Here is a 20,436-nt window from a genome sequence, read left to right on the forward strand (position 1 = left end):
AATGCGCTCTTACTACAGTATGTACAGTGGCTGATGGGAGCGACCCTAAAGGCAGTTTACATGTGCTGTCGTTCCCATCAGCCACTGTGCCGTGTGACAGTGTTTGGGAAGGTGGAGTGACCTTACGGAATTTCTTGCGACTATGAAAATAATCGTCAGACGTCGGTATTTTTCTGTGGCAGTTACAGTATTCAATCTCAGTTCTTGTTCCTGGGAGTTGTCGGGCTACCACTGCAGGTAACTTAGAATTGGTAACTGTGTTCCAGACTCCCGTTAAAGGTCGTAGAAGCTGGCAATACTTCCAGGTAGGGTAGTTGTTCAAGTGAACACGTATTATCGTACTGCTATGGAAATAACTGTTGGCCAAAAATCACACAGATGTGTAGTAACTTTTTAAAAATATATTGTGTTAAATTTGGGAAGTGTAGGAAACTCATGTCAGCAGTAATACAAGATGTAGCACATCTCCAAACTTCTCAAAAAATATGCTTAATGATTTGTTGCATTACTGTGAGGAAAAATCCACACTGCGTTTTATCTCATACACTGTATGGAAAGCTATGAAGTATAATAAAGCTTATGCAATATGTCAGTATTTTTTAAAGATTTTACACTTACTGAAGTATTTGAATGTTGTAGGTGATCTGAAATGGGAAATAGTTGACTGTCTTCTCAAAGTATACCACATCCCTAATATTCAGTGAGATCATTACCATGAAAAAGTGTGCTATGCTGTATCACATATCAATCTCATTAAAGTGTATCTTATCAACTTATGAGTACAAAAACCTTGTGTAATGTGGTGATATTAAACTTTGTGGCACTACTAAGTGAAAAACAAGTTTTCTCAGTTTATATACACCCATTACATAAGGGGTCATTTATTTAATTAGTCTTTGGCTCTTTACTTGGAAAACATTCCTATAAAGTATTAAGCACATCAGCTTTATACAGGAAAATTGTGCAATGGAATATTTACACTTCAGACACAAGCATGGTAAATTAAGCATTTGATGCAGGCATTTTTGAAATGAATACAAATATTTTCAATAATAATCAGGTCAGATATCTGTCGGTGGTATTTAAATAAAAGTGTAGATTTACTTACATTAGGGCCTACCAGTTCTTGTGCATACTGCATGAACTTATTTGAATAATATATGCTTTTTTGTTTTCTGAGAGCTCAAGTTCATCTTCTATTATGTTAGGTAACACTGAAAACCTTTCCGCCAGGCGCAGTCATTACCACGTTGAGCTTTTTTATATACTAAATTTAGTCCTTCATTTTGAGTGGTCATACGTCTAATTCATTAAGTAACATGTTATATATTTAGACAGTTGACTTTCGTGATATTTTGTTATAAAAAGAAAGAAAAAATCAAAGCAGGCAGGTGACATTGACAGATGAAGCATATTGGAAAGGGTGAATATTATTGCCTCATATATTTGACAGAATGTGAACACTGCCATCATATTTAAGTTAAAACAGGCAAAACATGGAATCCACAGCTGAAGTATTCCTCAGCACAGCAAATTTTCTTATTGAGAAATTTCTGAAAACTTACTGCAAATTCGTATTCCCCACATCAATATTATTAATTAATAATCTCACAATCTGGATACCCAAAGAAGATTTAGATCAACAGAATAAAAGGATATAATAATGACATCTGAGGCGTTTAAATATGCTACTCATATGAAGTTAACACAACCAATCATCCACTGGAATTTTGCGTACAGTAATGTCAAATGTAAGAGATAGATAACAAATTGAAGGCTTGGGGAAATGTAAATAGCCATGCTCCCATCAAAAAATAAAGACCCTCTCGGTATCTGAAGAAATCGAGCAATTTTCCAGGTCACATAAAACTTCCCTCAAATGGATTATCTTGTACAGGACTACACAAATCTGTCACACTGCATATACTTTTGTATTGCATTACAAGGCCCTACACTTATTCCATAAAGTGAACAGCATTAGAAATTAAGTTTCCAATTATAACTACAGTATTCAGCTAACACATTAGTTAATACTTGAAAAAGCGCGTTTTTAACATTTCGCTTTAAGAGGGGCTGTAAAGGAAAATGTAAACATCTATTTAAAAAATCATTACAGCCATATTTATTAATGCACAAGTCTAAAATTTCGCATATGTAAAGCAAAAGAGCTGTGTTTTAATGGAAAAAATATAATAAAATATGCAGGCTTAATATTTTGGCAGAAATTTGAATTTTAATTTTGTTATTTTCTTTTTTATAAAAAGCCATAACGCAAATTCTAATCATGCAATTAATCTGAAACTTTTATTGTAGTGTCCTGAGAAGGTTATAAGACCACTGAACTACAGTTATAAATGTATGGTACAAACTGTATCATTAACAGAGTTTTCAATTTTGCACATCCAAAATTAACTTTTTTCTGCATACAGTCATCTAAAAATCAAAATGTAATTACAGGATCCCGTATTTTTAATTCCAGGAAGACAGCAAAACGTTGCAAACAGTTCCTGAAAATTTCATAACAGTAACACTTATATTTTTTGAGAAAAGGCTTCTAATAGTATAAAAAATGTAAAACAGAGAAAATGAGGTTCAAAGATTTTCTTCTCATACTTCTGCATGTAATAAGCTTACCTCAATTTTAAACTCCCCCGTACTGATACTCCTCATCCTCCAGGTTTCTCTTCTCTCCTCTTTGAATCTGCCTGGCCTGTATTTGCCGGTAAGACAGTGATCTGTTCGCTTTCTTGACCCTGCTATCGACGGAGGTGTAAAATTCTTTTGTTGTAAGCACACCTCTCTTCAGCACACAATTCTGCCATTATTTCAGTTATTGTAACATAAAACTGCATTTTTTCATAGAAACTTTGGCCATATCGCATACAGCATCAGACATTTGAAACTTCCTGGCAGATTAAAACTGTGTGCCCGACCGAGACTCGAACTCGGGACCTTTGCCTTTCGCGGGCAAGTGCTCTACCATCTGAGCTACCGAAGCACGACTCACGCCCTGTCTCACAGCTTTACTTCTGCCAGTATCTCGTCTCCTACCTTCCAAACTTTACAGAAGCTCTCCTGCGAACCTTGCAGACATTTGTTTACTTATTTTTTCAAACCTTGCACAAGGTGGAGGCGTGTTCAGAAAACCACACAATAAATTACCTCCTTTCCTGCCTTGTCCAAACCATCTCACAGTATATGGTAATCTAAAATTACTTTCGTAGGTACCAGTGTCAGTTTTTTTGGAAAAGAAAAATGAAAAATCATAGCCACACGAATTACAAATTAATTTAAAATCACAAGCTGTTCCCACTTCTTCCTTCAACAACAATCATACATACCATATTTTCACAGCTAACACATGAAAGTGAAAACTTTATAGCCTGGCAGCTCTAAATCAATACGCCTGAATCCAATGGAATCAATATCAACATCATTCACACACCTATACAATTCTCCTGTCCCAAGATTCGATGCTGAAGCTGAGAGCTTATGTTCTTCATTTCGAGCTGCTTCCTCTTCTTTGTTGGTAAACCGATTTCCATGAAACCTCCGTTTCCTAAATACAGTTTTTCCGCGACCCATTATGCATAAATCTTGACTTCCACGTAAAGGTTTGCGAATTCAACCTTCCATCTATTAATAAGTGTTCCTATCGTCAAAATGTAAATAAACTACATGCAAGAAAGTTTTCAGGCAAAGATATAGATGTCAGCCAGAGGTATAGATGGCAGCCAAAGATATCGATAGAAAATAGCCTTCAAACTGACAAAAATTCCGCTGAAGCAAGCAATTTCCCAAATGTTGGAAAAGGTGGGAGTGGCCGCCAGTGAAAAGTTAGTCAGTTTAACAATTTAAAGGCATTTCTAAAGCTGCTATCACGATAAAATTCACACAGAAATTACATTAAACTGTGTAGATCAAGAAAAATAATATATCTGAGAAATCGATTTTTTGGACCAAAATCCATTAACAGTGCTGCAGCAAAGATCAGTGTACTTTCTGCTGCAGCTGTGACGATAATATTTCTAATAGCGACAGATAACCTATATACATATAATATGAATCACCAGTAACCGTCGAAAGGTCAACTGAAATATACTGGACAGTTAATATGTTAGCATTATGGCACAATTCATGAAACATTCCAGCCACTTCGCACTACTCACAGTTGTACTGACAAACCTTCATTGATGGATTCCACCTAGTTATTTAGCTGTAACCTCATCTGGAGAATTTGGTAGTAAAAATGATTGACAGTCATTTGCAATGGTTAAAAAAAATCTGATATGAACAAATAACTGGAACCATGATAACTGAAACGTTGAAGTAACTGTTTGGACGTTCTCTTTTGCCCCATTAGAATATGGCGACTCCTCCAAAGAGCGTCACGGTTTTCTAGGCAAAAGTGCCTTTTAGCAGTCTCTCCAGTTTAGTATTGAGCTTACTGTTTGCCACTGAAATTTCTTTTCTATACCGACAGATGGCGCGCGAACAGTAGATTGGAGCTTGTATGAGGCCTACATGAAGGGGACCTGCTCCAGCTGTCATTTGTGACACATCTACAGGCCAGCAGGATATGTATTTAACTTTCCCTGTGTTTTCTTAGTAGAATATATTCCTTAAATTTTGTGCGTGCTTTTGTATTTAAGAGGTTTTATTTCGCGTTTTGTAAGTATTCAGGGTGGTCCATTGATAGAAACCGGGCCAAATATCTCACGAAATAAGCATCAAACGAAAAAACTACAAAGAACGAAACTCGTCAAGCTTGAAGGGTGAAACCAGATGGAGCTATGGTTGGCCAGCTAGATGGCGCTGCCATAGATCAAACGGATATCAAGTGCGATTTTTTAAATAGGAACCCCCATTTTTATTACATATTCGTGTAGTACGTAAAGAAATATGAATGTTTTAGTTGGACCACTTATTTCGCTTTGTGATAGATGGCGCTGTAATAGTCACAAACGTATAAGTGCGTGGTATCACGTAACATCCCGCCAGTGCGGACAGTATTTGCATCGTGATACATTACCCGTGTTAAAATTGACCGTTTACCAATTGTGGAAAAGGTCGATATCGTGTTGATGTATGGCTGTTGTGATCAAAATGCCCAACGGGCGTGTGCTACGTATGCTGCTAGGTATCCTGAACGACATCATCCAAGTGCCCGGACCGTCGCCGAATAGTTATGTTATTTAAGGAAACAGGAAGTGTTCGGCCACATGTGAAACGCCAACCACGACCTGCAACAAATGATAATGCCCAAGTAGGTGTTTTAGCTGCTGTCGCGGCTAATCCGCACATCAGTAGCAGACAACTTGCGCGAGAATCGGGAATCTCAAAAACGTCGGTGTTTAGAACGCTACATCAACATCGATTGCACCCGTGCCATATTTATATGCACCAGGAATTGCACGGCGACGACTTTGAACGTCGTGTACAGTTCTGCCACTGCGCACAAAAGAAATTACGGGACGATGACAGATTTTTTGCACGCGTTCTATTTATCGACGAAGCGTCATTCACCAACAGCGGTAACGTAAACCGGCATAATATGCACTATTGGACAACGGAAAATCCACGATGGCTGCGACAAGTGGAACATCAGCGACCTTGGCGGGTTAATGTATGGTGTGGCATTATGGGAGGAAGGATAATTGACCCTCATTTTATCGATGGCAATCTAAATGGTGCAATGTATGCTGATTTCCTACGTAATGTTCTACCGATGTTACTACAAGATGTTTCACTGCATGACAGAATGGCGATGTACTTCCAACATGATGGATGTCCGGCACATAGCTCGCGTGTGGTTGAAGCGGTATTGAGTAGCATATTTCATGACAGGTGGATTGGTCGTCGAAGCACCATACCACGGCCCGCACGTTCACCGGATCTGACGTCCCCGGATTTCTTTCTGTGGGGAAAGTTGAAGGATATTTTCTATCGTGATCCACCGAGAACGCCTGACAACATGCGTCAGCGCATTGTCAATGCATGTGCGAACATTACGGAAGGCAAACTACTCATTTCAGAGAGGAATACCGTTACACGTATTGCCAAATGCACTGAGGTTGACGGACATCATTTTGAGCATTTATTGCATTAATGTGACATTTACGGGTAATCACGCTGTAACAGCATGCGTTCTCAGAAATGATAAGTTCACAAAGGTATATGTATCACATTGGAACAACCGACATAAAATGTTCAAACGTACCTACGTTCTGTATTTTAATTTAAAAAACCTACCTGTTACCAACTGTTCGTCTAAAATTGTGAGCCATGTCTTTGTGACTATTACAGCGCCATCTATCACAAAGCGAAAAAAGTGGTCCAACCAAAACATTCATATTTCTTTACATGCTACACCAATATGTAATAAAAAATGGGAGTTGCTATTTAAAAAATCGCAGTTGATGTCCGTTTGACCTATGGCAGCGCCATCTAGTGGGTCAACCATAGAACCATCTGGTTTCCCCCTTCAAGTTAGACAAGTTTCGTTCTTTGTAGTTTTTTCGTTTGACGCTTATTTCGTGAGATATTTGGCCTGGTCACGATCAATGGACCACCCTGTATGTTCAGGCAGTCATTAGCGCAGTAGTTGTTTGTTTTGAAACAAGTGAACGTTCCGTTCAGCCTAGTTAGCCACTCAGTCCAGCTCCAGCTGTCACCTGTGATACATCTCCAGGACAGTAAGTTACATATTTGGTTTTTCCTATGTTTTCTTAGTAGTATATATTACTAACATTTCGATCATATTTTTGTATGCAAGACGTTTTATTTCGTGTTTTGTAAATGTAAATTCAGGAAGTGTGTAACTCAGTTGTCATTTTCTCTGAACAGCCAGCTACACAATTCATTAAGGCATCAGCATCCATTGGTGTCACATCAGGAGGGAAACAAGTTGCATATCTAGGTATCTGTCAGCTTTTATAGTTTACTTCTTCAGTTAGTCTTCCTAGGATGGGTAGGATGTGTGCATGATGTATGTGGACGCTGGAGGAGTTTTCCACAGTTCGCAATCAGTTGAACGTGGTTTTGGCTGCAATCAGCCACCTACAGGCTGCTGGCTCTGGCTATAGCAGTGGCGGAGAATCTCCCACGTCACATAGGACCACTCAGGCGTCGCTTGTTTCACCCATGGGCTCTCCTGCTAAGGCACCTCCTAGTGCACCTGATGCGGTGTATCCACCCTTACATCTTGCGTCACTTTAGAAAGAGGGCCAATGTGGAGAGTGTGCATTTGGTCTCACCTAATGGTCCTGTGTGTAAACAGATGGCCATACCTTCATCAGGGTCCGAACAAGCATACACGAGCAGGGGCTTCCTAGTTGTTGGCAGCTCCAATATTAGGTGCAATATGGAGCCCCTTTGGAAGATAGTATTAGGGGCCAGAAAGAACGCCAATGTGCACTCGGTGTGTCTGCCTGGGGCCTTATCCAAGATGTGGAGGTGGTCTTGCCAGTAGCTATTGAGTGTGCACGGTGGAGTTATCTGCAAGTTGTGGCTCACATTAGCACCAATGACACTTGTCGCATGGGTTCTGAGGCTAACCTCAAACGATATACATGAGTGGCAGAGGCTTGTGAAATCTGCTGGCCTCTTTCATGGGGTACAACCAGAGCTTGAAATTTTCAGAATTGTTCCCAGAGTTCATCAGGGTATTTGGTTTGGAGCCGCTGGAGTGTCCCAACTAAAGTCTTCATTGACTCTGTGATGGTATTGACTGCAGATTTATAGACCTGTGTTATCGGCTGGGGCACATCAGGGCTGCACTACACAAAGGAAGCAACTTGTAGGGTAGCAGAGTATTTACTGAGTACACATGGAAGTTTTTTAGGCTACTCAGTAGTTTGAGGTACTGTGATGAACATTCTCCAGTCTGTACGCAGACAGGGATATCAGACCATATTCAGAGTGTAGACATTTCGAATGTCAGTATTTTATCAGTAAATTATCGAAGTATTCGCAACAAAGTTCCCCAATTTACTGTACTGCAGTAAAGTTCACACATTGAAATTATTCTTGGGACTGAGAGCTGGCTAAAACACGACGTAGAAAGCCCTGAGACATTGGCGTGTCATGGAACGTTTATTGGAAGAACAGATTAGGGGGAGTGGTTATTCCCTCTGACGAAAATACTATCTCTACTGAGACTGAAATTGAGTGTGACAGTGGAAATATCTGGTCGCTTATTGCAGGTCTATGTGAAACCAAGTTAATTGTTGGATGTTTATACTGCCCACCCAATTCCGCTGTGACAGTTCTAGTGCCATTCAAAAGAAGTCTACAGTCAGTAGCGTGCAAATACCCAGATCATGCAACACTATTTGGAGGCGACTTTAACCTACCGAGTAAAGACTGGGATGTATGTGGAGTCATTGCAGGAGGTACAGATAGACAATCTTGCAAAACAGCTTTAAACTCTTTTCCTGTAAACTGTCTTGAACAGCTAGTTCAGCAGCCCACACACAATTGAAATATCTCAGACCTTGCAGTTACTAACAAGCCAGACCTTATCGATGGCATCAGTATAAAGACAGGGATTAGTGATCATGGTATCATCATAGCGACTATCGTTACGAAAGTTAATAAATCAGTCAAGAAGGCTATGAATGTGTTTCTAATAGAGAGAGCAGATGTTAGCATCTCACTTCAGAATTGACATAATTTAGTTCCAGTATGATGGAAGTAGAGATATTATGGGCAAAGTGTAAACAGACTGTTAATCGTGCTCTCGAAAGTATTGCCAAACAAGGCCAAGGTTAGGAAACATTCGTGTGTCTGTGAAAATACACTCCTGGAAATGGAAAAAAGAACACATTGACACTGGTGTGTCAGACCCACCATACTTGCTCCGGACACTGCGAGAGGGCTGTACAAGCAATGATCACACGCACGGCACAGCGGACACACCAGGAACCGCGGTGTTGGCCGTCGAATGGCGCTAGCTGCGCAGCATTTGTGCACCGCCGCCGTCAGTGTCAGCCAGTTTGCCGTGGCATACGGAGCTCCATCGCAGTCTTTAACACTGGTAGCATGCCGCGACAGCGTGGACGTGAACCGTATGTGCAGTTGACGGACTTTGAGCGAGGGCGTATAGTGGGCATGCGGGAGGCCGGGTGGACGTACCGCCGAATTGCTCAACACGTGGGGCGTGAGGTCTCCACAGTACATCGATGTTATCGCCAGTGGTCGGCGGAAGGTGCACGTGCCCGTCGACCTGGGACCGGACCGCAGCGACGCACGGATGCACGCCAAGACCGTAGGATCCTACGCAGTGCCGTAGGGGACCGCACCGCCACTTCCCAGCAAATTAGGGACATTGTTGCTCCTGGGGTATCGGCGAGGACCATTCGCAACCGTCTCCATGAAGCTGGGCTACGGTCCCGCACACCGTTAGGCCGTCTTCCGCTCACGCCCCAACATCGTGCAGCCCGCCTCCAGTGGTGTCGCGACAGGCGTGAATGGAGGGACGAATGGAGACGTCTCGTCTTCAGCGATGAGAGTCGCTTCTGCCTTGGTGCCAATGATGGTCGTATGCGTGTTTGGCGCCGTGCAGGTGAGCGCCACAATCAGGACTGCATACGACCGAGGCACACAGGGCCAACACCCGGCATCATGGTGTGGGGAGCGATCTCCTACACTGGCCGTACACCACTGGTGATCGTCGAGGGGACACTGAATAGTGCACGGTACATCCAAACCGTCATCGAACCCATCGTTCTACCATTCCTAGACCGGCAAGGGAACTTGCTGTTCCAACAGGACAATGCACGTCCGCATGTATCCCGTGCCACCCAACGTGCTCTAGAAGGTGTAAGTCTACTACCCTGGCCAGCAAGATCTCCGGATCTGTCCCCCATTGAGCATGTTTGGGACTGGATGAAGCGTCGTCTCACGCGGTCTGCACGTCCAGCACGAACGCTGGTCCAACTGAGGCGCCAGGTGGAAATGGCATGGCAAGCCGTTCCACAGGACTACATCCAGCATCTCTACGACCGTCTCCATGGGAGAATAGCAGCCTGCATTGCTGCGAAAGGTGGATATACACTGTACTAGTGCTGACATTGTGCATGCTCTGTTGCCTGTGTCTATGTGCCTGTGGTTCTGTCAGTGTGATCATGTGATGTATCTGATCCCAGGAATGTGTCAATAAAGTTTCCCCTTCCTGGGACAATGAATTCACGGTGTTCTTATTTCAATTTCCAGGAGTGTATGTCTGCGCGAAGCTTACAACAACTACCACTGCCATACCTTAGCAAAATATCTGGCCAAGAACCTGAGAAAATTCCGATCCCATGTAAAATCGCTAAGCGTGTCTAACACTTCCATCCAGTCACTCGTTAACCAGTCTGGTGTGACAGTAGAAGATAGCAAAAGAAAAGACGAAGTCCCAAGTTTAAGAAACCGTTCACACAGGATAATCATACAAACATACCATCATTTGACAATCCTCTATCGATGAAACGGTTATAAGCATTCCTGGCATAGAGAAACAACTGAAAGTGTTGGAATCAAATAAGTCACTAGATCCGGGTGGAATCACAATTCTGTCCCCTTACTTAGCTTTTATTTAGCGTAAATCTCTCACCCAGCGTGAAGTTGTTGGTTGGTTTGGGGAAGGAGACCAGACAGCGTGGTCATCGGTCTCATCGGATTAGGGAAGGATGGGGAAGGAAGCCGGCCGTGCCCTTTCAGAGGAACCATCCCGGCATTGGCCTGAAGTGATTTAGGGAAATCACGGAAAACCTAAATCAGGATGGCCGGACGCGGGATTCAACCGACGTCCTCCCGAATGCGAGTCCAGTGTCTAACCACTGCGCCACCTCCCAGCGTGAAGTCCCAAGATACTGGAAAAATGCGCAGGTGACTCCTGTACATAAGATGGGTAAAAAAAGAGACCCACAAAACCACAGACCAATACCTTAACATCGGTTTGCTGCAGAATCCTATAACCTATTCTGAGTTCAAATATGATAAATTTCCAAGAGACCATAACGGTTATGTCCACCAATCAGCACGATTTTATAAAGCATCGCTTATGTGAAACTCAGCTTGCACTTTTCTCGCATGACTTAATGTAAACTATGGATGAAGGGCAACAGGCAGATTCCATATTTCTAGATTTCTGAGAAGTATTTGACATGGTACTCCATTGTAGACCGTTAACGATGGTACCAGCATACAGTATACGTTCCCAGATATGTGACTGGCTCAAAGCCTTCTTAAGTAACAGAATCACTGCTTTTTTTTCTAAAAAAAGTTTGAGGGTACTCCGACATTGGATATAATGTAGCGACAATTACTTATAACTGAAGCATGGGATACCACCCGTCTGCTTTTAACCATGACGCCATCATGTCGAACTACAAAAACAATGGTATCGGACTCTTCAGTTGACTTAAAACAATTCAAGGAAATATTACCAAACACATATTTTAACCTATAAAACACCACTAAAAGACACAATACAACAAATACCATCCACACTTATCATCAACAACAATAGAAACTACACTGCAAAAATCTTTTGTAGCCTCGTTTGGCTCACAAAATGGCATAGATGATAGATGATATCCCGTGTTTCAACTGACCCAATTTTTAATACAGCTGAAAATTTTTTAAACTATGAAACTACAGTATAACTTACATCAATAGCCTTACAACAGTTTCCAAACTGACTTTAGTTCATGGCTGCTGTAGTCTTCACGTCTTCTTACTTTACTCTTGCTATCAGTAGCAAGACGTCTGACTTTCATGAACCAAGACCATACGTAGTCCATGGGCTGGAACAACATCAGTGGAGGACCAACCAACTTTATGAACATCAGATTGCTGACTATGGAAAGATAAAATGAAGCTCTTGTTGGCTGGCCAGGGTGGCCGAGTGGTTCTAGGAACCACAGTCTAGAACCGCGTGACAGCTATGGTCGTAGGTTCGAATCCTGCCTCGGGCATGGCTGTGTGTGCTGTCCCTAGGTTAGTTAGGTTTAAGTATCTCTAAGTTCTAGGGGACTGATGACCTCAGAAGTTAAGTTCCATAGTGCTCAGAGCCATTTGAACCATTTGAAGCTCTTGCTGGCGAGACGATCAGATTCATTTGGGAAAACCCACATTCACATTCACTCGTTAATATAGGAACACATTTCAGGGCATTCTGAAGAGGAAGGAGGGATGCTGGAATTTTCTTCTCCATCAAACAACCAAACAAAGATGGCAATGAATCGCGAAGGATCATGGTAGTGGGACCATAGAGACATCTATCGGTAGCTCAGCGTTTGAGCTATGCATATCTGTTTAGTACTACCATCGACCACTATTAGCGGGCAAGACCACTACATGCTTGTCGAACTGGCTGCCAGCGATTCAGTTGTCGAGAATGGTTGTCGCAGCTTCTAAATGCTTGAAACAGTCAATGACATCGCTTTTCCCACCAAAAACTGCACTGGTATCGTTCGTATATCAATTAACAACACGAAAACATGAAATAAAAATTTACGTCCGTGAAATAAATCTTTGGCACTCTTCCAAGTTCTCAGCATCGTAAAAAAATTACTTTCTCGACGGAAAAGTTTAGGGGTACGCATCCCCCAGCGTTCCCCCACAAAAACAGCACTGAATAGAAGCCAGTATGTTGTCTTCGACGTCGTGTGTTCAGAGACATGAATCAAGAAACAAGAATTTTATTCACCATGGATAATTTTACAATGATATTGGCTTCGTCATATACTATAGGATGTACTAGTACATACAGAATAATAAAATAAACAAGTGTCAGTACATTATAGAATATATTTCAAGCATGGCATTGTACCAAATACACAAGAATAGCTTCTAAAAGTTAATACAATAAGCTATACTATAATCTAATATAATATACTATTGTATTGTTTATTGTATACACTATGTAATTACACACTATAAACCACAGCACACAATAATATGTTTAAGTATACATAATTTTTAAAAGCTAATATCCTTCTCAGGCAGCTCAAAGAATTCTTAAATGTCATAGAATGGATGATCTGACAGCCATCTGTACCACTTAATTTTAAAAAAACATGTATATCCATAGACTGAACATGAATTGGCAGTTTACTGAACATTTTGAGTGGATTAACTTTGTGGGAATTTCTTATTCTTGCTTATCTGTGGCGCAGTATGTCTAAATTACCCTTAGCCCTGGTGTTGTGTTCATGTATTTCCCCTCTGGCAATAAATTCTGAAATATAATTTTTAATATAGAGTACAGACACATAGATGTATAAATTTATAATTGCGAGTATTCTGAGTCTGGAAAAAAGAGGATGACAGTGCTCTCTATGACCTCTTTTACATATTATGCATAAGACGTTTTATTGTAATTTCAAGATGTTCTTGATGTGAGGGGAGTACCCCCATATAATCAGACCATATGAAAAATGTAACTGGAATAGCCCAAAGTATGTCACCCTAAGGTAACCTTAGTTTCAAGATAAGGTATGCCACCCAAGACATTTTTTCACATATGTGATTGACATGTTCCTCCCAATAGAGTTTAGAGTCAGTGTGAATACCTACGAGTTTTACCGACTTACTGCCTACTTCATTTGAGTTCCCATTAAAAGTTGTTGGGCTTTGTCAGGATTGCACAGGAGCTTATTGGTTGCAAACCAGCCCAAGACATTTTTTCACATATGTGATTGACATGTTCCTCCCAATAGAGTTTAGAGTCAGTGTGAATACCTACGAGTTTTACCGACTTACTGCCTACTTCATCTGAAATGTTCTGATGTGTGGTAAGTAGTGTTGTATCGTCAGCATAATACACGACAGGGTGGGCTATGTTTTTATGTAAATCATTAATAGCTACAACGAAGAAGAAAGGTCCAAGGATAGACCCTTGTGCTGATTTCCATTACACACCTGTGCTGATTTCTATTACGCAAGAATTTACATTTCTGACGGAAACGAATTGTTTTCTGTCACTTAAATAAGAATTTATCACAGCTAAAGTGCTCCCTCTCATCCCATAAAACTCTAGTCTCCCCAGTAGTATGCCAACAGGGATGCAATCGAAAGCTTTGCTTAGGTCACATAATACCAGTGATACCGTGTTATTGTTTTCAAAAGCTGTTAAGGTTTGGTCAATGATTTCCAAGATGGCCCCTGTTGTGTTTTTCTCTTTGCGAAAACCAAACTGATTGCTACATACGATATTGTATTTTTCAAAGAAGCTGCTTAATTGTGTATCAGTGCCTCAAATATCTTTGAGAATATTGGAACAATGGAGACTGGTCTGTAGCTTTGGGTAAGATGTTTGTACTCTTTTTTAAAAACTGGGACCACTTTTGATACCTTAAGTGCATCTGGAAAAACTCCCAACAACGTCCATTGCAGATGAATTTGTTGCTTTAATACTGTTACTTATTTCTCTAACTGCGTTAAAAAAGTATTGATTTAATTCCTCAGGTTCAAGCAGAGCTGTTTCTGTACATTATGGTGTATCCTCTTGTTTTATTATCTGCCATGCTGCCTTGCACTTATTGGGAGCCCTTTCCATATAGTTTTCCACTGCTTGCTTTTTTTGCCAGAAGAAGTTTAGCTTTGTAGTATTTTTTGCATTTCAGATATTATCTATGAATGTTCACGCTCTGTTCTGCTCCTTGGTTAGCGGCTTACTTATGCATCTGGTACAGCATATGCATGTTTCCTCTAATTTCTGCTAGCTCTTCTGTAAACTAGTTCAGACTTCTCTTTTTCATTTCACTTGGATACCTAATTTCTTTTACTGTTGAACAAAAATACGATAAATCTGTGTACTTTTTAAAGAAGTTATCAAAGGTAATTTCAGCTTCCCTTTTTCCGGATTGACAATTATATATAAAGTCCGAATCTACACTTCCCAATCTATCAACAAACGTACTTATGTATTCTTCTTTTTGTCCTCATACCATTACTACTTTAGGTTCTTCCATTTTAACTGGCTGCCTCTTACAGAGTGTAAGGAGTAGTGGCTCATGATCTGCAAGTTCACTTCCTGCAAGTCTGACTGTAAAATCTTCCCTATGGAAATTCACAACAATATTGTCTATGCAGTCATTCTTACATGTGGCATGGTTATTTGTACAATAGAGGCCTAATGATCTTAGCATATTGAAAAATGTCCTAGCAACTGGCCTCTGTGTGTTTACTATTTCTATGTTGAAATCGCAACGTATCGCAGTTCTTGTTTTACTCTTCAATATCTTCTTAACTATTAATTCAAATTTTTCAATAAACAAATTTACATCACCATCTGGCGACCTATATAGACTAACTGCCACTATATTTTCATTCATTAGCTTTACACAACTAAACTTCCCGTCTAGTTCTGAGGAGTACATAGACACATCAATTCTGGAAAACCTTATTCCTTCTTTGACAATAATTCCAGCACCACCAATCTTTCTCTGTTTTCTACATATCATGTCTCCCACAACATATCATTGGGGAGCAAACATATTTACTTGTTCTTGGGTTAACCAGAGCTCAGATACACATATAACATCTACATGCTCAGTGTTACATAAATGTTCTAATTCTAAAATCTTATTTCTAATACAGCAGATGTTAAGTTGTAGAAAAGTAAGTAGTTTATCTCTGTCTGTATTCTTCTGAGAGCAATTTGACTATATACTTGAAGTTGTAGGTATCATCAAGAGTGCCCCAGGGAAGCATGATAGAATAACTATTTTTTCTATGTACATAAATGATCTGGCAGATAGAGTAGGCAGCAATCTGCGGTTTTTTGCTGATGATGCTTTGGTTTATAGGACGGCGTCAAAGTTGAGTGACTGTAGGAGGTTACCAGATGACTTAGACAAAACCTGTAGTTGGTGTGGTGAATGACAGCTAGCTCTGAAAGTAGAAAAATGTAAGAAAACGCGGATGAGTAGGAAAAACAAACTCATTATCTGCAGATACAATATTAGTAGTGTCCTGCTTGAGACAGTCATGACATTTAAATATCAGGATGTGTTATTGCAAAGCGATATGAAATGGAATGATCATATGAGGATTGTGGTAGTGAAGTCGAATGGTCATTTTGGTTTATTGGGAGAATTTTGGGAAAGTCTAGTTCATCTGTAAATGAGACCGCTACCAAATATCAGCCAATCCAAAGATGCCTAAATGAAGGTGAAACGCGCCATTGAGAAAAAATAAAAATTTAATTCCACAACCAAGACCACTTGTTTCTTCAAGTCAGCATGTATGTTCGGATTTCAGTAGAAACTTCATTGTTTTCCAAGATTCCCTCTAAATTCCCAACTCTGTAAGTAACTTTTGGAAAAATATGTATTTCATCTAAAAGGACATTCACAATTTTCTCATGTGGATGTAACTGATTATATTCTCTCTTAAATATACATCCTGGCCCGTTTTTAATCCAACTTCACTCTTGATGTCTCTTGTTTTCTCAAATACTACAGATGGGGTAATGATAACATGCTCAAATTTCAAATGTGGTTGTAAACACCAGGAAATGGGAAAAAAGATACTGAAGAAGCTCTCATGATAGTCTCTAGGGAGTACCGTGGTCGATTAATTAAACTACACTCCTGGAAATAGAAATAAGAACACCGTGAATTCATTGTCCCAGGAAGGGGAAACTTTATTGACACATTCCTGGGGTCAGATACATCACATGATCACACTGACAGAACCACAGGCACATACACACAGGCAACAGAGCATGCACAATGTCGGCACTAGTACAGTGTATATCCACCTTTCGCAGCAATGCAGGCTGCTATTCTCCCATGGAGACGATCGTAGAGATGCTGGATGTAGTCCTGTGGAACGGCTTGCCATGCCATTTCCACCTGGCGCCTCAGTTGGACCAGCGTTCGTGCTGGACGTGCAGACCGCGTGAGACGACGCTTCATCCAGTCCCAAACATGCTCAATGGGGGAAAGATCCGGAGATCTTGCTGGCCAGGGTAGTAGACTTACACCTTCTAGAGCACGTTGGGTGGCACGGGATACATGCGGACGTGCATTGTCCTGTTGGAACAGCAGGTTCCCTTGCCGGTCTAGGAATGGTAGAACGATGGGTTCGATGACGGTTTGGATGTACCGTGCACTATTCAGTGTCCCCTCGACGATCACCAGTGGTGTACGGCCAGTGTAAGAGATCGCTCCCCACACCATGATGCCGGGTGTTGGCCATGTGTGCCTCGGTCGTATGCAGTCCTGATTGTGGCGCTCACCTGCACGGCGCCAAACACACATACGACCATCATTGGCACCAAGGCAGAAGCGACTCTCATCGCTGAAGACGACACGTCTCCATTCGTCCCTCCATTCACGCCTGTCGCGACACCACTGGAGGCGGGCTGCACGATGTTGGGGCGTGAGCGGAAGATGGCCTAACGGTGTGCGGGACCGTAGCCCAGCTTCATGGAGACGGTTGCGAATGGTCCTCGCCGATACCCCAGGAGCAACAGTGTCCCTAATTTGCTGGGAAGTGGCGGTGCGGTCCCCTACGGCACTGCGTAGGATCCTACGGTCTTGGCGTGCATCCGTGCGTCGCTGCAGTCCGGTCCCAGGTCGACGGGCACGTGCACCTTCCACCGACCACTGGCGACAACATCGATGTACTGTGGAGACCTCACGCCCCACGTGTTGAGCAATTCGGCGGTACGTCCACTCGGCCTCCCGCATGGCCACTATACGCCCTCGCTCAAAGTCCGTCAACTGCACATACGGTTCACGTCCACGCTGTCGCGGCATGCTACCAGTGTTAAAGACTGCGATGGAGCTCCGTATGCCACGGCAAACTGGCTGACACTGACGGCGGCGGTGCACAAATGCTGCGCAGCTAGCGCCATTCGACGGCCAACACCGCGGTTCCTGGTGTGTCCGCTGTGCCGTGTGTGTGATCATTGCTTGTACAGCCCTCTCGCAGTGTCCGGAGCAAGTATGGTGGGTCTGACACACTGGTGTCAATGTGTTCTGTTTTCCATTTCCAGGAGTGTATTTTAAATTTGCTCCTTCACAAACTGTAGCTTTCTAGTAAAACTTGACTGATCACTAATGCATTGATCCAGTGGAGTAAATATCGTCCAATTTGACCTTAATATCCACACAATCGCCACTCTGAAAATAAGCCTCATAAAATTAAATCATATGAATGTATCACTAGCTCCTCCTTCTGAAATTAAGAAAATTATACATTCTCTCAAGAATAAAAGCTCATCTAGCTTGATGGTATTAGCAATAGAGTACGAAAGATTTGTTCTCATAAAATAAGCTTGGTCTTATCTGGAATATGTAATGCATCGCTAACTAAAGTTTTTTTCCCAGAGAGACTGAAAGATGCTGTTGCCAATCCCCTATTTAAGAAAGATGATAGGGAGATGTCAATAACTACCAACCAGTTTCACTGCCAACATCATTTTCCAAACTTTTGAGAAGGTGAAGTATTCTAGAATAGTATCTCACCTGTGCTACAATAATATCACCAGGAAATCACAGTTTGAATTCCATAAAGTTGCTCTACTGAGAGTGCCATTCTCATGTTTACTCACCAAATTTTACAAGTGTTAAATAATAAAACAGCGCCAGTTGGTATTTCCTGCAACCTGTCTAATTCATTTGACTGTGTGAACCACAGTATTCCTCTAGATGAATTGAAGTTTTATGGTGTTCATGATACAGCCAAAATATAGATAAGTTTTATCTTTCAATAAAAATTTTCTGGGTTTGTGACTGTATTGTCAAACTGTAACTACAGACGTTTCGGTCCCTGTTGCATGTGACTTTCTTCAGGGTATTTTTATTTACTGCTGAATGAGAACACTTTGTTTCTTACGCACCTGCAAACTTAGCCGTTTTCCGCTTCTGGTAAGCTGTTAAGGCCGAAGGGGAGGGGCGTTAGAAGTCTTTATAGATGTTTTTATAATTTCTTTTCATTGGTGGAAACATGACGTTTTGATTGGGGTTTGCATTATTGTTTGCCATATTTTGTTGTAATTGGTGGAAATAGGCGAATAGAAAACCAGGCAGCAGTTTTGACGTGGCGTGGTTTTCCTGTTTTCTAGCGCCGGCTGAGGCACGCCAGTACTCTGTGTACCCGCAGCCGCTTTGGTCTCCTGCATGCCTGTGTGTACTGCTTCACGTGAGTTGTCGTCCCACAACGCTGTTATTGCCGGTAGTCAAGATGTCGGAAGTCGGTACCAGTCTTCTCTGTTCATGTTGGCGGGTCGCTTAGCTATTTCTGTTGCCTCTCCAATCTTCCTCCTGAAAGTAAGAGGCTGTGTCGTCAGTACACGAGCTTCACCAAAATCAATCTATTTGCCACACTCATCCTGGTGGTCTGCCAACGCTGACTTAGTATGTTCTCTTAGTTGGATATGTCTTTCGTGTTCAGATATCCGTGGAGATAGAGGAGAGTAGAAGGAAACGCAAATCCCTCTATTACCATGTATTCAAGGTGTCACTGAACAGGTGGACAAAATTCTCTACCAAGCAGGCATCAAGCCGATTTTCCGAAGCAGCAACAGAATAAAAGATGTTCTTTGCACAACGAAAGATGCAGTTGACAAACGACATGCTGCTGGAGCTTACGAAATCAGCTGTGAATGTGGATTAGTGTATGTAGGCGAGAAAGGGCGATTCATCAGCACACGGATATCTGAACTTGAAAGATATAGTCGGCTAAGACAACACACCAAGTCAGCGCTGGCAGAACACCAGGATGAGTGTGAGACATGGCCACCCATCGCTGATTTTCTCTCAGTATTGTTTCGTATGGTCAGCACTTAGTTATTGGTGAAGTATTGTACTTGGTAGTAGGGCATGTGTGGTAGGTTCGCTTTGAGCATCAGGGTTATAAAGTGTGTGTGTGTGTGTGTGTGTGTGTGTGTGTGTGTGTGTGTGTTCTGACATGTGCAAAGAAAATGACTGTATCCAATCGTAAGGATTTGATGTGGAATACTGTGATAGCAAAGGGAAAAGTGAATCAAGCCATAAGAATGGTACAGATATTTCTATTTCCAGAGCCACAGCCGTCAGCAGGGTGTATTAACGATACTTCGCACATTGTCGAATGTCGTTCAATTGAGACCGCAATCGTAATATTTAATTGTAAGTACAATGATAAAATACCGGTATATATGTGGCTGGTTTCCTAGGATGATTCTGTCAGGGGATGCGTGGTACACAGCGCTCGTGGCCTTTGGCAGTAATGATTCACTTTTCCGGCTTACGGCAGGAGCTGTCCGAATGGAAAGGCCTGTTTGGATACAGGAATGTACCTGACCTAATTATGTCATACTCTAGACGTCTGAATAGCGAACTAACATTCAGTTTGTGTTGGCAGCCTTTGTAATAGTGTGTGTTCTCGGTGGAAATTTGATAAGATTCGATATGTATGTTTGTTTGTGCTGGACCATTATTCTCTCCTGTG

The sequence above is a fragment of the Schistocerca cancellata genome, chromosome 4 (assembly GCF_023864275.1).
Source record: "Schistocerca cancellata isolate TAMUIC-IGC-003103 chromosome 4, iqSchCanc2.1, whole genome shotgun sequence".
NCBI classification, from domain to species: Eukaryota; Metazoa; Arthropoda; class Insecta; order Orthoptera; family Acrididae; genus Schistocerca; species Schistocerca cancellata.